At 44.1% G+C, this 19,117-nt stretch overlaps 1 long non-coding RNA gene across 1 annotated transcript in view; it reads left to right on the top strand.

Annotated features, from left to right (window-relative positions):
* Window positions 1-93: 93 nt before the first annotated feature.
* LOC128347173 (uncharacterized) overlaps window positions 94-19,117 on the top strand; it is a 50,708-nt gene continuing 31,684 nt past the window's right edge. The window contains exon 1 of the long non-coding RNA XR_008317417.1: window positions 94-151. This is a non-coding gene — a long non-coding RNA (uncharacterized LOC128347173). The remainder of the gene's footprint in view (window positions 152-19,117) is intronic.

Genomic DNA, 19,117 nt, shown 5'->3' on the forward strand with positions numbered 1-19,117 from the left:
CTGTGTTCCAGCAGAAGGAGTTCTTGGGTGGGGCAGCAGAAGGGCAGGGCAAGCACTATTATAATCAAGGAGATTGAAATCACAGAGTGTGTTGGGGAGTCTGTGCTGCTGATGGAGTTTACAGGCTCCAGAATAAATGTGAGTACATAAGGTAGGCCTTGGGTTTCCAGCACTAGAGTTCAAAGACCGGGGAGAGAGTCTAAAGAGCATTTCTTGCACCATCAATAAGGAATATACATACATGTTATACTACCATATCTGGATATAAATGCAAATCAAGGAGCTTAAACAAAGGAAACCAAAAGGAGCTAAAGAGTACAAATTAATCTTCCAGTTTTTCAAAACAGATAAGGTCCTTTGAGCAGGTGGGAGAAGGAGAGCCATATTGCAAGCTTGTATTGGGCCTCAGTTTGTGGCATTTCTATGCCAAGTTCAAATACACACGCAAGAAAAACAGGAACCATTTACAATAACATTAATTGGCTATAATACAGTTTTCCTAGTTTTACCATGCCAATTTAATTTATGTTAATATATATTTATGTATTAAAAGACTATACTCCACCCCTGAATATGAATGCTTTTAGGGAAGCTAATCAATGGTGCAGTGGGGAAGTAACCTGCTAGAGAACAGGAGGCTGTTAGAGGTTTTATTGTCTTTATTTAGCTCCTCTGAAGGGTCTTCTAGCTATTTCTGAGCTGACATGAGGAAATCCACTCTGACCAAATTTAAGAAGCCCTGAGCAGGAAATTTTCTAGGTATTTCCCTGTAATTTTATTTAGTCTGAATGAAGCTCCCAGGTACATTATTTATGAGGCTTTTGTGTTCATAAAACAGGCAGTGTGCAATATCGGTGTGCTCTGGGGTTCTGAATATAAGGTATTTATGTCTTATCACTTGGGATGAAAAATTGCAGAGCTTGTTTGCATAAGAATAGCCCTTCTGGATCAGACCCAAGGCCCCTCTAGTCCAGCATCCTGTTTCACACAGTGGCCCACCCAGTGGCGGAGCGTAACCGACGGTAGCCCATGTGCGTTCGCGAAAGCGGCCCTGCTCACCCCGCCACCTGCATCTAATGTCAGATGGGGGGTTAGCCACGCCCCTGCATCTGACGTCAGATGCAGGGGGCTTGGTCTGGCTCCCGAACGGAGCCTCAAGGCTCCATTTGGCAGCAGATGGAGTCTAGCTCCTGAAGGGGCTGTGCGGCCCCTTCGGAAGCTAAATGAAGGCTGGTGCTGCATTTGCAGTGCAGCCAGGAGCGGCTCTTGGCCACGTGGCGCCTGCATGAGCTACCTAGGCTGGTGCTGTGCTCGCAGCGGCGGCCATTTAACTCCTGAAGGGGCCACACAACCCCTTCAGGAGCTACTTAGGCTGGCGCTGCATTTGCAGCGCAGCCAGGAGCGGCTCTTCCCTGCCTTAAAGGCAGAGAAAAGCCGCTCCTGGCCGTGCCGTGAGTGCAGCGGCCATTTAACTTTCGAACGGGGGCTGCACTGCCCCTGCTCGGGAGCTAAACCAGCACCCCCATGTCTGACACCTGACACGGGTGTGTGTGTGTCGGGGCTGCAAGGCATGGCTCCTGATTGGGCACGGCCCGGGTTCTTTGAACCCATTGGCCCAATGGTGGCTCCACCCCTGGGCGCACCAGATGCTGCTGGAAGCCTACAGGCAGGAGTTGAGGGCATGCACTCTCTCCTGCTGTTACTCTCCTGCAACTGGTACTCAGAGGCATCCTGCCTTTAATTGTCTCTTCCTTTTCATAGCATCACCAGATGGCGCTGTGTGGTAGAATGACTCAGAAGCCTGCTGCTCGCTAAATAAATAAATACAAATTGGAGTTTAGACATTTGTTCCACAGAGGTGATAAATAACTGCCAAATGTGATGAAAATGGTCACATGGCAACTATGTATCTTCCTAATTTATTTTGTTTTAACCAAACATAAGTATTGTTGGTCCTGCTTATTTTGTGTTTGCGTTGCTGCCAACATATTCATTGTCACAATTTCCTCAATTCTGGTTTGTAAGAATTTACATGAAACAATATGTGATGCAAATTAATCCAAATTAATTTTAAAATTAGTCGTACGAGACAAAGATAGTTGGGGGGATTGTTTTTAGTGTACCTTCTCACACACAGAAACTGGCCATGAATGAAATGCTGATGAAACTCTGAGTCTATTGTACACTGGAAACAACTCAGTGACGTATTACAATGGAAGAATAATTTTTCTGGGCTCGGCCACTTAGCTTTTTCACCTTCGCTCTATTGTTCTGTGTCTAATGTTTCTTTCCAGTTTCATTTAGTGACCAGATATTATTATGTTCAGTAATCCAAAAACCTTTGGTTTAAAATGAGAGTTAAGCTGTTTTATATTTTAACTCGTTCTCTAAAAAGAATGGAAATTGCAAGTTAAGGTACCCATCTTAACATCTGTGCCATATAAGCTGTAAAGACTTTGTTCAGTCTGGTATATGAAAATAGATTTAGAAACGAGGTTCCATGCACCCACACTTTGCCTTGATCAGAGATGCATCAGGCAAAAATTCATCAGGGGCATCTCTAGGAAGTGCTTAGGGAAACTGCACTTGTTAAATGACTGCCTGGATGCACCCCTCCTCAGCCCGATGTCCAACTGAAAGATCAAGGCAAAGTATGGAACCTCATTTCTAAAGCGATCATCATATATCAGACTGTATAAAGTCTTTACAGCTTATATAGTGTGGAAGTTAAGATGGGCACCTTAACTTGCAATTTCAATTCTTTTTAGAGCACAATTGAAAATATAAAGCAGTTTAACTCTCATTTTAAACCAAAGTTTTTTGGATTACTGAATTTCCAGGTGTTTTAAAAAGGAAAATCTGATTAGGCACAATGGGGAAGAGCTTACCCGAAGCACAAGGTAGAACTTCCTGATTTGAATACCAAAAACCTTTGGTATTCCTTTGGTAACCTTTGTAAAACCTTCAACTAAGATAAAGTCACACTCCCTACCCCCTCCTCCACTGCCTGAAAAAACACAAAAATGAAATTAGTGGATTTAGTAATAATGACAGTGTGATCTTGCCTTGTGATTATTCAGCAGTGAATAAGGAAGCAGGTAATTTGTGTTCACTTTAAACCTCTATTTCATTTTTCCCTTTTCTTAAGAAAAAAACCCTGAAACTACACACAAACAACAATGATAATGGGACAAAAGAAATGCTTTAACATTTAACTGCATCCAGAACTCCAGATTATCTCCAGAGAAATTTCCCAGAAACCTCACAGTTCTCCTGCTTGATTTAATTTCCTTCAAGATGGTGTTATCAGCAAAATAGTGTACACAAGTGATGTAGCCATTCTCTCTCTCACACACACACACTCTGCAGCCATTCACAGACACACAAACACAGCCCACCAATTCTGATGTGTGTCTCAGCCTGGGCAAGGCAGAGTTCCCTGCTGGCTGCCCAGAGCTCAGATGGCCTCTGCGCATGTCCGCACATGCACAGAAGCCATCTGAGTCCGGGGGCGGGGGGGCAGGGGTTGAGGCCAGGGCAGCCGCCCAGGAACGCTGGCTTGACAGGGCAGGGAGCTGGGGCAGTGTGCACACCTGAACGCCTGAGGGGCATGCACCTGAATGGAGCAGCTGGCAGGAAAGCCGGCCACTGTCCCACCCGGTGCACAATCAGCGCTAGTAGCTAGGCTGCTGGAAGGGCATTGCAGAGAGGACAAGGAGGCTACAGAGAGGACAGGAGGCTACAAGGAGGCTACACTGGGCCAGCGGTGGAGTATGGTGGTGTGGCCCTGGAAGGATTGAGTGGCCAGAGGAACAGAGTGGGGGCAGCTGGAGAGGCAGAGCGATGAGTCAGCTGCCATGTTGATTGTGGGAAGCACTGTGGGCACTAACCTCAAGCTTGCTACTGCACAGACTCTGTTAGCACTGAAGATGCATTTTTCTGCCTCTTAAAACACAACTTTGAGGATCAGTTCTGAAATTGCCAGTGATTTGGCCCCAGAGGGATATACAAAAGGCACTTTTCTGGCATGCAGACTAAAGTCTAAAACTATGCAAATGGACTACAAAATCATTTAAGTACCACTTCGGTCTGAAAAAATGTTGACTACCCTTTAAACCCCTGTTCAAAACATTTAAACTGCTCTTTCTAAGCCATTTGCCAATGCACGTTTACCAAATTTGCAAGGGAGGTGTCTCTTGTCACCTAGTGAATGTGTGCTGATGGCCAGGTAGATCAGACAAATGGTCTTGATTTTATTAGCAATAGAATGTTCAGGGCTTCTGATGGTGGATCGTTGAAAACTGGCACAATTGTGCCAGTATAATGATAAGTGAAGCTGCTATGGAGTATTTCACATAGTACTAATTTTGGAGCAATTTCTGAAGAATATACCCTGTGGGTCAGTATCAATTGGGGACGCCTGAAATCAGTTGTCATGTTGATTGTCATTCACATGTGATTTATATAATTTTCACTAACAATGTCTAGGAATTATTAGTAGGCATGGAATTAGTGGCTTTATCTAACTGTGTTCCAGGCATAGAAACCCTGGACCACATGTGTCCAGTTAACAGGTGTACTGAAACTCTGTGAACCAATCACTATGGGCCGACATCCACCTACCAAAAATGTGTGTTTATTCTCCATCCCTGATGAGGGACATGGCCCAGGGATATCACATATGCTCTCCTTGCAGAAGATCTTGGATTCTTCCATTCTTGGTATCTCAGTTTAAAAAAAACAAAAAAAAACCCTGGTCTTCAGTAACAGGGCTGGGAAAGACCCTGTCTGAGATCTTAGTGCTGCTGCCAGTCAGAGCAGATGATATTAGGTAAGAATCAGATGGACCAATGGTCTGACTCAATATAGGGCAGCTTCATATGAATATAAGACGCCATGGACTGAGCAATCCACTACTTACTCAAAATCCATTTCAGCATGCAATGGCACAGTGCCCATGGCTCATAACTTTCCCAGACTTACAACCATGTATTTTTCTCATCTGCTTTATCCTCTCTGTTTTGTCGCTTCAACAGTGCATAGCGAATGGCAGTTTTCCAATTCCTTTTCTCCTCTCTTCTTCTTTCCAGCCTTAGTTGGTAACAGAATATATTTGCAGGAGTTGCTTATTAAATGTATCTTCTTTATTAGGCTTCTTCTCAGGGTATTTCTGCTTGGTGGCTAGAATTGGCTATCTGAGATGTGGAGAGAATAAACTACCAAAAAAAGAGAGGAAAAAATCAAAGGAAGAAGATTAATTTGTTGTTCAAAGGTGACCTGGAGCCAGAGTAGTGGCTCAAGATATGCATCAGTACAGAATGTTATAGGACAAAATTTATTTTGGAGACACAAAGTGCACAGGGGGGTTAGGAACAGAGATAAAACACCAGTGAGAGATGAATGAACCCTACTGATGCAATCTCAGAGCTCCCACCTCTCCGTACAATGGAGAGCTGCAACCCAGGCAAGCATTAAAGCCCCTTGCGTTCTGGGAAACTCACCAGGAATTGATTTTGAAAGGATTTAAATGTTTTTTTAGCCCCAGCAGGGATGGTGTGGGTGCTGCAAGAAACAAAGAAGATGTGACACAAATCTTGTCCTAGAGAGTCTGCAATTTATAATAGATAGACATAGGCGACCATGGCAAGTCAAGCCTTGGCCTTTCTTCCAACTGTACAGCTGGGGAGGTGGCAGGTGGTATCCCCAATTATGCCCTGTGCTTTGGAAGCACTCTGCAACTATACAGGGAAGCCCCTTGCTCCCTCTTCCCTCTGATGCCCAGTTGCCAAACCAGATTGCCCAGCCCTCCTCTCTACCTTGAAGCTGGTGGGAGACTGGAGATCATTTCCACAGTTGTGCTGAGTTTTGAAGGCTCTCCGTGTGCCTCTGAAGCCCAGCAAGCTGCAGTGATGAATCCTGACCCCCTCTCCAAGCTGGAGAAAAGGACTGGGAACGAATGGCAGATTGCAGGAAACTTGGAGCAGGGAAAGGCACAGGAAGATTGTCTTTCTCCGAGGAGCAGTGCACGGGGAAGGATAACATGCAAGGGGAAGGGCAGGGTCCTAATCAGGGGTGTGGTGGAGGGGGCATTTGCAGGGACAGAGCGCCGGAACTTCTCTGGCTGTTGGGGTGGGCAGGGCTAGCGGGCCTGTCATGGAGAGTGCCTGCACTTCTGAATTTGCAAATACATCACTGGTCCTGATGAGTACCAGTTGCCAAGCCTTGCATACTTCTCAATGGACCCAGGAATTTCTGCAAGAGCGTGGTGTAGTGGTTAGAGTGCTGGACTAGGACCAGTGAGACCCGAGTTCAAATCCCCATTCAGCCATGAAACTAGCTGGGTGACTCTGGGCCAGTCACTTCTCTCTCAGCCTAACCTACTTCACAGGGTTGTTGTGAAAGAGAAACTCAAGTATGTAGTACACCGCTCTGGGCTCCTTGGAGGAAGAGCGGGATATAAATGTAATAATAATAATAATAACAACAATAACAACAACCTTATTTTTTAAGAGCACCACCATTTTGGAAAGAGAATGCACTTGCAACATATTGTGATTTCTATGTAGAACAGACTCCTACTAGACAGCTTCTGCACAATATGTTGGTGCACAGGTAGTGTTGGCCCCCATGTAGCGTGCACATGCTGCGTACTCTTGAATGCTACTGGTAGTGTGAAGCTATTAGAGCTATTAGAGAGTTGAAGAAGCAGCGAGGATTCCTCTGTGCTTGCTGGTCTGGATAAGATGATGAATATTTACATGCTGCTTTTCAACAACAGCAACAACAACTTCTCAGAGTGGTTCACATAGAAGAAAGAATAAGAAGGCCCAAAAGGGCTCACAATCTAAAAAGAAACTCCAGGTAGACACCAGCAACTACCACTGGAGGTTGAACAGGGACAGTTGCTTCCCTGCTAAATAAGACAGCCACCATTTTAAAAGGTGCCTCTTTACACAGTTAGCAGGGAACTAAGGACAGATTGCTGGGGTACTGGTGCTGCCTGTACTCCATGTGAATCCCCTGCAAGGCTTGCAACTCCAGTACAAACAGTAAACAAACAGTTTGCTATGATGACATCCTACATAGGAAGCTGCAATATACTGAGTCAGACCATAGGTCCGTCTAGTTCAGTATTGTCTACACAGACTGGCAGCGGCTTCTCCAAGGCTGCAGGCAGGACCCTCTCTCAGCCCTATCTTGGAGATGCCAGGGAGGGAACTTGGAACCTAGATGCTCTTCCCAAAGCAGCTCCATCCCCTGAGGGGAATCTCTTACAGTGCCCCCACATGTAGTCTCCTTTTCATATGCAACCAGGGCAGACCCTGCTTAGCTAAGGGGACAAGTCATGCTTGCTACCACAAGACCAGCTCTCCTCCAGAAGAGAACACCTCCAGTGTTCTCTCTTTCAAAAGAAACATGCCCTCTAAAGACTGGCCTGAACTTCCCACCACACAGGGAATGAGTAAAACAAACACCAGCATTAATATAGATATTGGAAAGGGACTCCCCCCCCCACCCTGTATTACAAAGGTGACAACCTTGGGCTCCACTCGTGTAGAACAAGTAGCAGTGGAAGGAAGAAATGAGGAAGGGTGCTTACCGTGTCTATAAGGGTGAACAGCTAGATCCAGGTTGAGAAGAAGCTGGACAGGTTACAGTTGGCAGGATGAATGAAGAGCAAAACAGGACAGTGGATATGTCTGAGATAACAGGCAGGGAGAATGGCCTAGTGTGGCTGGAGGTTTGCAGGTGCTTTCTTTTCCTAGACCCCGCAAATACCTCTGCCAACCAAGCATAACTAGATCACACGGCATAGTGGCCCACTGCCAGACCATATTTTCACACTCATATCTGTCTGACCCAGATGCCACAATGTTGTCTACCTGAGTTCTCAAAGATATTGTTATACAAGATATGTGCATACAGAAAGCATATCTGTCAATCGTATACTTAAAATCTGGGGTGTTTAGAGACTTCTCTCATGTGATCAGGGCTGCTTGATCAGGAGTGAATGATAAGGACCAGACTATAGGTAGTTGTACATGGGGATCCAGCTTGCCTGGATTAGTTTGCTACAGTATGATCGTTGACCCGATGACAAATCCATCAGTATTAGCATTCACTAATTATAAAGTTGCTTTATGTTGTGTTTTCTCCAACTAGGCACAAGGTGGCAGTGTTTCAGAACAATCCTTCAGCAGAATTGTTCAGCTTTTTGCTCTCTCTCCAGCCCGGAGTCTCTAAGGTGCAATGGTGTCATTGCTGCTAATGTATTGCTAACTGTAACTCTCTCATTTCCTCAAAATATTGCTGAGTGGCACAAATAGAAGTGTGCAAGCAGCTGAAGGCATAGTTGTGAAACGTCTTATAATTTGGTTGTCCAAAGTTTATTAGGGTTGGTTCTAACTTATGCATTTTTTCCTTCTCGGTCATAAAATCACTGGCCCTGAGGCCAAACTACAAAAGACATCATTGCATTTCAGTCTTTTTGAACTGATTATACACACACATACACACACACATATATATACATACACCAGAGGGGTGTGAATGAGAGGGTGGGGGAGGCTCAGGACCTGGGCACAGGAGAGGGGTATATAACCAGTCTTTTCCATGTGCTGTTTTCCTGATGAACTCCCCCACACACACACACAAAAAAAACCCTACTATTTGCCTCAAGGTTGGGTTGGGGGGAGACATATGGTTACCCATGTTAATCATAAGAGCCTTATGTTTTCTCCAAAATGACCCAATGTACTCAACCTAGTACATGCTAAGAGACAACTCCACTTCCATCCTATGCTGGGAGCAATTGCATGTCTACCTATATTCCCAAAATGGACATACCTATATCCACTAATTTATTCACATTTGCTGCAAAGCAGAGTTAATAACATACCTATATAGAATTAAGCCATCTACATAATGACCTTTCAGCACTCTGCCCTTTGTTTTCCCTCCCCACCTTTCCCTCTCTGCTGGCCACAAAAGACCTTGGGCATGGGGAGATGGAAGCATTAGATGGAGTACCCAGAATGTTGGGGGCAATATGCTAAATCATTGTAAACCGCTTAGAGAGCTTCCAGCTATAGAGCAGTATAGAAATGTAAGTGCTATTGCTATTGCTATTTATTAGTGCTAGCCCAACCTTAAGGAAGGCTCCTCTCTGTCGCTGGTCATCAGTAGTTACAGATGAAGGTTTACCAAGCTGGGTCTTAAGGAAAGGAGACTTGAGTACATAGGGAATGAAGAAAACAGAGATATTGGCTCGACCCAGCACAATTCTTCCTGTTAATAGTTTTAATTGATATTAAAACACAAATATAGATTAAAAATACTACTACTATATTACTACTACTGCTATATTTATATACCGCTCTTCAAACAAAGTTCACAAAGCAGTTTATAAGGAAAAATAAATAATACATTTAAAAAATGGTCCCCTGTCCCCAAAGGGCTCACATTCTAAAAAGAAATGTAAGATAGACACCAGCAACAGTCACTGGAGGTACTGTGCTGGGGGATGGATAGGGCCAGTTACTCTCCCTCTGCTGAATAAAGAGAATTGCCACATTAAAAAGGTGCCTCTTTGCCCAGTTAGCAGGGGTTACAACAGCCACTGGAGAGATGCTATGCTAGGACTAAGAGGATAGTTACTCTGTCTCCCCCTGCTAAATATGTGTGTCAGGTCCTCTTTCCCTCGTCACCAGGGAGGCAGCTTGATGGCAAATGGCTCCTGAGCATGTCTGGGCTCCATAAGTGATATGCAGAATGCTCTAGTTTCCTTGTCTATTCTTGTCATTTCTTGGGGCTTACACCAGGCTTACACCAGGAGAATCCTATTCGTCCTCTGAGACCTTGCTTGCTACACTTGGTTTATTCTGCAGGTGTTTTCATGTCTAAAGACACGTATCCAAGTGGTGTTAATAGCACTCCCTCTTTTCCCTTCCTCTTACATCCCGGAGCTTTTTACGTCCACAGCCCTGCCACTGTTATCACTGTCCATCTTAAAGAGGCTTCCTCTAGCCCTCTGGCAGGGATACGGGGCTTTCCCTTTCCCCATCTCAGGTAGTGGGAGATTCCTTCTCTGAAGCAGTTAGCTGCTGTCCTCGTCCTTTGCTGCCCTCAGCTGTGCTACCTGAAGCTGTGACAAGGGGAGGGCTTGGGCAGCCTGCTCACATCTCCCTAGGTGTAGCAAGGGGCACAGCTGGAGCATCCATTATGGGTCGCCATCCTCACATGCTTCCCACTTGCTGGCAGGTAGCTGGCTCTCTTTCCAGAGTTCACATAGCAGCCACCAACCTGCCCCGTGGCAGTCTTCTCTTGTGGGTCCCCTGCCATTCTGCCGGCTGGGCCTACAAAGAAGACCACCAATTTGTAAGGTGCCTCTTTGCCCAGTTAGCAGACAAATGTGTGTATTTGTTTGTGTATGCATGTGTGAACTTTAATTTTATTTAGAACAGGGGGTTCTCATCCTTTTTAAAACAAGTGTATCCCTTCTGTCTCAATGTTTCAGCTTAGTTACCCCATAGATAGGTAGGTAGGTACACATACAATTAAATGTAAGCTACTGCAGTCACTGGTTCACATACAGAGTAATTGCTCATGAGTAGTCCCATTCAAATTAAAAGACCTATTCTCCCCCAGAAGTCAATCTTGCCAGGATTGGCTGGAAATAAAAAATACCAGCAGCCAAGAATCGTGACAACCACAAGTAATTCTTTGCCAATGTTGGTGTCAAGGAAATATAAGCTGAATTAATCTGCCCTGGAATCAGTGATGTGAAAGGCAACTATAAACTGTGGCTTAGGAACATAGGAAGCTGATATATACCGTCAGACCATTGGTCCATCTAGCTCAGTATTGTCTACACAGACTGGCAGCATCTTCTCCAAGGTTTCAGGCAGGAATCTCTCTCAGCACTATCTTGGACATTCTGGGGAGGGAACTTGAAACCTTCTGCATACAAGCGTGCAGATACTCTTCTAGCGTGGCCATATCGCCTGAGGGGAAGATCTTACAGTGCTCACACTTCTAGTCTCCCATTCATATGCAAACAGGGCAGACCCTGCTTAGCAAAGGGGACAAGTCATGCTTGCTACCACAAGACCAGCTTCCTGGGAGGACCTCCTCTCCATGCTCTGGAACCTGTGGCCAGAGCTCTACAGCACACCCGTGGCCTGGCCCACTCCGCTCATCCCAGACAGAGAAGGGGGTAGCAGTGCCCTTCTTGAAATCCGGCCCAGAATGTCAGCCTAGTCACCCCCACCCCCACAGCCTTCTAACACTGTAACTGAAGGAGCTGGCATATAATAGAGCCTCCCCTCTACCCGCCTTGTATCTCAGGCATCAGACTGTATAACGCTTCAAAGGCTGCCTGGCATGAGAGGAGAAAAAACAATGAGGCTCTTCACACGAGCAGTGTGAAGAGCCTAAAGGGTGTGTGCGGGGAGAGTGGGTTTGACCCGGTCTCCCCGCAGATGATCTGGCCGCCGGATCAGCCGCCCAGACAATTACCGGCTCCGTCACGGAGCTGGTTGGGGCGGCGGGGTTCGGGGTTCTCTCAACCCCTGGAAGTCCCATAAGGCACCGCACAAGTGTGCAGCTGGGAGGCTACTCATGAGTCAGTGCACTGTGGAGCCTCATTGATACACGGTAGCTGTAGCCACTTTTCGGGCACTCCTGTGCCTGAAACCCAGGTTACGCAGCAGGCCACTTAAGAGGGTTTGCCACCACGCCACCACTGGGAACTGCATGGCACCCGTTGGGTCTCACGACCAGCCAAAACCTGGCTTGGCTCCCTTAGCCCGGGTTTGGCTGGTGTTCTATTAATGAGCAATCAAGACATCCCATCGATGTGGGCATTTTGGATGGTCTATTCACTCCTTCCAAGGGTTGGGAGAGGCTCTGGGTGGACCTCTTTTGCTTAGTCTAAGTGTAGGGTTGGGGCTGTAGCGCAGTGCTGGAGCATCTGCTTTGTCCTAGGTTCAATCCCTGGCATCTCCAGGGTGGGCTGGGAAAGACTCCTGACTGATTGGAAACCTTGTGGAGCTGCTGCCAGTCAGTGTAAACAATACTGAGCTAGATGGACCAATGGTCTGACTCATTATAAGGCATCTTCCTATGTTCCTATACCCATGGACAGAGTTTGGCCAGAGGTAAATAAAAGCAGTTTGGCAGCTGAATTTGCCCAATTCTGTGAGTTTGGAGCCTGCGGCTGCAGAGGTGCTGATGCTGCTTTGAGGGCATCTCTCTGCTCAGCCTGTATATTTGTGAACAAACAGTTTATTGCTAAAGACACTACAAAGTCTTCAGTGCTCTCCAATCTCAAAGGAAACTAATCCTGTAAAACAGCCTGAAACTTTCTAAACTCAGGAATGGTGAGCATAAAGCAACTGATACTTGAAACCCTTTTCTCCTCCATTCTTGTCTTCAGTGTTCCATCAGCGCTCTTAAAAACCTTGAAAATAATACTGATATGTCTTAGATTTATGTTTCATGTCTAATAAATATATCTCTCTGCATCTTTTTGTAAACCCAGAGGGTGTATTACATGCTGAGATTTTCTGAGAATGGCTTCTAGAAGATTATGGTCTGTTTAAATAGCTAATTATTGTTGACATTTTACAATCCACGGAAGTATTTCCATCCAAAAATAATACTCTTTAATTGTCATAAACTTAGCTATGCTGAGAGAAAATTTCTGTTGGCATTGCAACGCTATTGACTTTGGTGAAGTTAAGCCAGAAGAGAGTTTAACTACATTCTCTTAAATACATGATCATGTTAAATTTAATAACCTTGGGGAGGGAAAAAGTCTTTCCTTTATGACAGTTTAATTTAGGGGTGGGGTGGGGGGATGGAATATCCTGAATAAACCTTTCCAGTGATCTGGATAGATTTTTTTGTTCTTGTTGAGAGATTCTCTCAACATTTCTAATTCAATTGGACCAATCACATGAATGTATAGATACTGCTTTAGAGAGAGAAAATTCAGGTGCATGCATCTCAGTGCTTGCTTATCACCATGGCCACAATTGTAGAATAGAGTCTGTAGAGGAGAAGTGTACGTCCAGTCGGAGATGTTTTGACTGCAATCAACCACTTGCCAGAGTGGCTTGTCTTTTCAACAGAGTAAAAAGTGATCTGCTGCAACAAGAGCTTCCAAAATACCTCCATTAGTTATGAATATCTCCTCCCTGCCAGCGCTGATATCAATCATACTAGGATGCATTCAAATGTTAGATCTACAGGACATTTTAGATGTGGCCATTGTTCTTGCTGTTTTCAGTCTTTGCAGATCAAGCAATTTGTCAGTCCCAACAATGGTCATTCAGTTATATCAAGATCCTTCACAAATTGCCTTTCGTCTCAAGTTGTTTATATTATCATTTGCTCTTGTCCACTTATTTATGTGGGTCAAACCAGCAGGTCATTAAAAACTCATATAATTAAGCACAAAAGTGGGATAAGAAAAAGTATTGGTGTTTTTGAACTTTGGTGCTGGAGAAGACCTTTGGGGATACCATGGACAGGCCGGAAAATGAACAAATGGATCATAGAACAGATCAATCCAGAATTTTCACTCGAGACACAAATAACCAGGCTCAAACCGTCATACTTCGGGCACATTATGCAAAGATTTCCCTTGAGAAGTCCACAATGCTGGGAAAAGTTGAAGGAAAGAGAAGAAGAGAACGACCAGCAGCACAGTGGATGGACTCAATTACAACAGCAATTAATGCACCACTCAGAGACCTTAAAGGCCAAGTTGAAGACAAATCATCCTGGAGAGAATCTATCTTATGTGGTTTCCTGTGCTGGTCTTTGATCATAATAAAGATGATTGATTGATTGATATCTTTGTGGTCACTAAGAGTCGACACTGACTTGATGGCACCTAATCAATCAATAAAATAATCAATATCTCAGATGGGGAACACTTACTTTTTTCCTGTTTGTGTGCATTTCTGCACAGGTTCACTCTCTGTGTGAAATAGCTGCATATATGTCATTTTTCAACTCAACATGTGTTGGGTGCAAGGTTCAATATCTGTTTGTTTGTTTATCTTATTTCTATACTGCCTAACATGTACATCCCTAGGCAGTGTACATAAGTTAAAATACAACAAATATAAAAACAGGATAAAATGATTAAAACAATCATGATATAAAACCGATTAATAACCTGAGAAAACAGGTATGTCTTAAAGGTCTTTTTAAAACAGCCAGAGATGGAGAAACACAGATTTAACAGGGAGTTCATTCCAGAGCCCAGGGCAGCCAGAGAGAAAACCCAGTCCCAAGTAGCCACCAAATGAGCCGATGGTAGCCATAACCAGACCTTCCCAGATTATTATTATTTATTTACACAGTCAGACAGGTGTTATTGACTGGTTTGTTTTATCCAGCCATCGAGTCCTTCCCAAGGACTTGGGATGGCTAGATTTTATTATCAATGTTGTTGCTGTTATTATAGATATTGTTGCAGAATATAGGCTGTTCCCAGTAAAGTTGCTTTTTGTAATTGGCTCATGGTGATTTCTGTGGCCCCTATGGTGTTCAGGTGCTCTTCAAGTTGTTTTGGAATTGCACCTAGGGCGCCAATTACCACTGGGTTGTTGTTGTTTATTCAATTTCTATACTGCCCTTCCAAAAATGGCTCAGGGTGGTTTACACAGAGAAATAACAAATAAATAAGATGGATCCCTGTCCTCAAAGGACTCACAATCTAAAAAGAAACACAAGACAGACACCAGCAACAGTCACTGGAGGTACTGTGTTGGGGGTGGCTGGGCCAGTTACTATCCCCCTGCTAAATAAAGAGAATCACCACGTTAAAACGTGCCTCGATGCCAAGTTAGCAGATAATGCCAAGTTAGCATTATCGTCATAGGTGGGAGGGTTCATGACAAAGGAGGCACTCTCTTAAATACCCTGGGCCCAAGCTGTTCAGTGCTTTCTATCCTCCCATTCATGCGTTCAAGAGGAGGCCACTATCTACCCGCAGCTCTTGAACTGTTCAAAGCCAAGTCATTAGCTCAACTCCTCTGTGACGCTCAACTGGGTCCTTTCCCCAACATTGTGACTCTGGAATGTGTACAAGCTAAGTTCCTGAGGGCAGCGCTCTGTGTACCGAGATGTGTCTCCAATGCCACTCTGCTACTGGAGATAGGCCAGATCAAGATTGAGGCTAGGAGGTGAGTGGCCACTCTTTGCTACTGGCTCAGACTATTCTTTTGCCCAATTGGTCTTGCCCTTCATGATGACTACCAATCTAGTTGGGCTCAGACAAATGAGGCAAAATTAGCTACCCTGGGCCTCTCCCCACTGTTCCTGCTCAATATGGGCTACAATCAGGCAAAAGCAACCATCAAGCAGTGCATTACAGACATTGAGCGCCAAACTGATCTCAGTAGTGTCCCAATATTTTATATTGGTGAGAGACTTAAATATACCACCTCTCCTGCAGTATATCTTACCCAATAGGAGATCCCAAATCACAGAAAGGCGTTCACCTTGGCTCGCTGCCATGGCCTCCCCTCAGCAGTACTAGAGGGCCATTATAGAAGGATCCCATTTGCAGAGCAACTATGCCCCTGTGGCTCAGGACAGATCGAAACTACTGAGCATGTCCTCTTATTCTGCTCATTCTATAGAGACATTCGTGCCTTTCTCATTCTCCCATTGTTAAGCAAGTTCCTGGGATGTTCCAGACAGTTCTACAGCTTCTGGTTACTCTCTGACATGAAGCCTGCCATCACAAATATTGTTGCCAGATACTGTGCGGCTGCGATCAGCATTCATCGGAGGATGATAGGCTGTGAGCCCTTTTAGCCTTAATCTGATTCCCGATGACTTTGGGTTGACCTTGCACTTGCCCATGCCTCCCCTGTTCTTGTCTTTTACTGCTTTTTATTGGTTTTTATAATTTTTAATCTGGATTTTACCATTTTATACTTCCCTTTTTATCTTCTCTGTGCATTTTTATAATAGAAATAGTATTATTTGATTTTTAGCTGTTTTAGTTCTTTAGTATTAATGTGCATATATGTAATTTTTATCTATTTTAGCTTGTTTCTTTTTAAATTGCAATTGTCTATAATTTTAGCCTTTTTACAATATTTATCATCGTATTTGCAGTCACGTTATCCTCCTGTATTTTTTTAACATGTAACTTTTAACTTGTACTCTTTATTAGTCCTTTTAGTATCACCCTCATTTAACATGTAATTTTATGCTGGTCTCTGACCGTAATAAAGGTTAATAACAGTGCTTTCTAAGTAATAACCAGCACTTTGTATTTCACTTGGAAACATATGACAGCCAGTGCTGTTCTTTTAAGATCAGTGTTATGTGATCCCTCCAGGCTATCCCGGAGACCAGGCTGGCCGCCAAATTCTGCACCAACTGTAGTTTCTGGACTACTTACAACGGCAGCCCCACATAAGCCTCGAGGGTTAGCAGTGTATGTACCACTGTTTTAGGGTCACTTTCCTTCTGAAATGGGTTTAGCTTATATCAACTGAAAGTGATAAAAAGCACCCCTGGCAACTTCCAGGGCAGACTGTAAGGGTAGCTGGTTGAAGAAGGAGCTGTAAAGTATGCAAACCAATCATTAAGACGCTGAGGGGTTAGGTTTATTTGAATTTGATCCTATATTATGAATGAAGCCAAAAGCACCACCATTTTATAGACATGGGACTGTTGGCAGAGTCCTGTGAAATCAAGATGGTGATTGGGGCCCAGTGACTACAGATTTGGTACTGGGTGTTATCAATACGCTGATGACACCCAAATCTGTTTCTCCTTGTCATCAATATCAGAAAATGGTGTTAGCCCTTTAAAATGAATGGGCTGGGTGATAAATAATAAACTGAAGCTGAATCCAAACAAGATGGAGGTCCTCACTGTTGCGAGGTTGTAATCTGCAAGCCTGAATAGAACTTCCTGTTCTGGACGAGGTTACACTCCCCCAGAAGAACAGATTTGTAGCTTAGGAGTGCTCTTGTTCTCAGGTCTCACCGTGGTGCTTCACATTGGGGCTTTTTGCCAGGAGTGCTTTTTACCAGCTGTGATTGATTTGACAATTCCACCCATTTCTTGAAGAGAATGACCTGAAAACAGTGGTACACCTGCTGGTAACCTCCAGATTAGACTACTGCAATGAGCTCTATGTAGCTCGGAAGCTTCAGTTAGTTCAAAATGCGACAGCCAGATTGGGCTGTGAGGTACCCTGGAGAGATCATATTATGCCTGTTCTTAAACAGTTGCACTGGCTGCTGATATGTTTCCGGGCAAAGTACAAAGTTCTTGTTAATATCTTTAAAGCCCTGACTGGCTTAGGTTGGCGTTACCTGGGAGAGCGCCTTTCTCTACAAGACCCCCACTGCTCATTGAGATCATCGGGAGGGGTCCATCTTCGGGTGCCACTGGTTCATATGGTTGCGCCTGGGACTGGACCTTCTCAGTTGTCGCCCCTAAGTTGTAGGATGCACTTCCCGTGGATGTGAGAGGATTGTCTTCCTTGGAGGCCTTCAGGAGATCCTTAAAAACCCATCTTTTTAGCCTGGCTTTTAATGACATCTGGTTTTAATTTTAATCTGCTTTTAAATTGTTTTTTTTTATTTTTAATTTTAATTGTTATGTATTTTTTTATTTTAGTGTAAACTGCCCTGAGACACTTTAGGAACGGCAATATAGAAATCAAATGAATGAATAAGTCTTTGCCCATTAAAAGTGCTATCTAAATGAGTAATAATTTTAATATCAATTGTCTGTTATTCTTTTGTGATGTGACAGTAAGCACTTTGCTTTCCGGTGCTATTCCAAGGAATGTTGGCGAGCCGGATCACAGTGAAAGGGGTCAAGTGCCTTGAAAGCTCTGGCATGGTGCATATCTTTTGGTCTTATTGCCTCACTATTATGTTTTGACAATCCCAAATGAGCTCTTGACTAGCTGTGTCTTTGTGTTTAAAGTATTTTTTTTACTATCAGTGTCCTTTTTTTAAAAAAAAGGTCTTTTTCCTTTTGCTGAGCACTTTTACTGATGACTGATTATAGTCGCATCAATGGCATCCACAGGTTAGTTAATTCCAATCCTTTTAGTGTATAATTAACAAGAGCTGCTTTGCTACACTCACTTTTAATTGCATGCTCTTCATCTCTTTCACATCATTCCGTAAGCCTCCAGAAGCCCCACTGATTGCCCTTGTCTTTCACATGTCCAAAGCAGAGTGGTTATTTTCCTCCCTCCTGCATGATTGCACAAATTACATTACATTTTTCCCTTTAGCAATAGCTCTTCTATATTCTTGATATTGATTGGACTGCTAGTAAGATGCTTTTTTAAAAAAGCTTTTAAAACATGCACTTCAAATAAACCAAGAACTGGGAGACTATTTTCTCACTTGGTTGCAACGTCCCTTTAGTCTGTTGCAAGGAAAGCAACTAAGAGTCTTGTGGCACCTTAAAGACGGACAGGTTTATTGTGGCATACGTGTTTGTGGGCTACAGTCCACTTTCTCAGATGCATGAAGTGTTATCCTCAGCTGGCAAGTATATTGATACATGGGGATAGAAGAAAAGCCATTGTAAACAGTGGAGCCAAATGGCCAGCTAGTTTACACCATTAGAGATGTTGGAGAGGTTGCTCCTTTGCTATTGTTTTCCAGCATCAACACCAGCACTCTGCCTTTATTTATATAAGCTGAATCTGTTAGCTGAGATCCATGTGATGGGAGGGAGAAATGTTGCCATATTGGGTGTCTGCTTAGGGGAGTCCTGTGTGTTCCATTTGAGGGATTCCCTAGGGGTGCTAGGTACTCCCATTCCCCCTGCACATTAGGCTGAGGAAACGGGGCTTCCCTCCTTTCAAGGTGTGTCAATTGATAGGTATAGGGCTGCCTCTCTTTTTTTACAGGTGGAGGTCATGTGTCTTTAACAGATGCATGGCAGGTAGAAATTGACATACCAGTTTCCTCTGTTGATTTCTAAGTGTACCTTTCAATGCTTTTCTTGCTATTTTTTTGGCTGATTTTGCTGAAGATTGTTTTCTTGTTGGTCTTCCATTATTGCATATGTCCATTATTAACTCTTCTTTTTATCTGCCTTGGAA

Source organism: Hemicordylus capensis, chromosome 2, assembly GCF_027244095.1.
Source record: "Hemicordylus capensis ecotype Gifberg chromosome 2, rHemCap1.1.pri, whole genome shotgun sequence".
NCBI lineage: Eukaryota > Metazoa > Chordata > Lepidosauria > Squamata > Cordylidae > Hemicordylus > Hemicordylus capensis.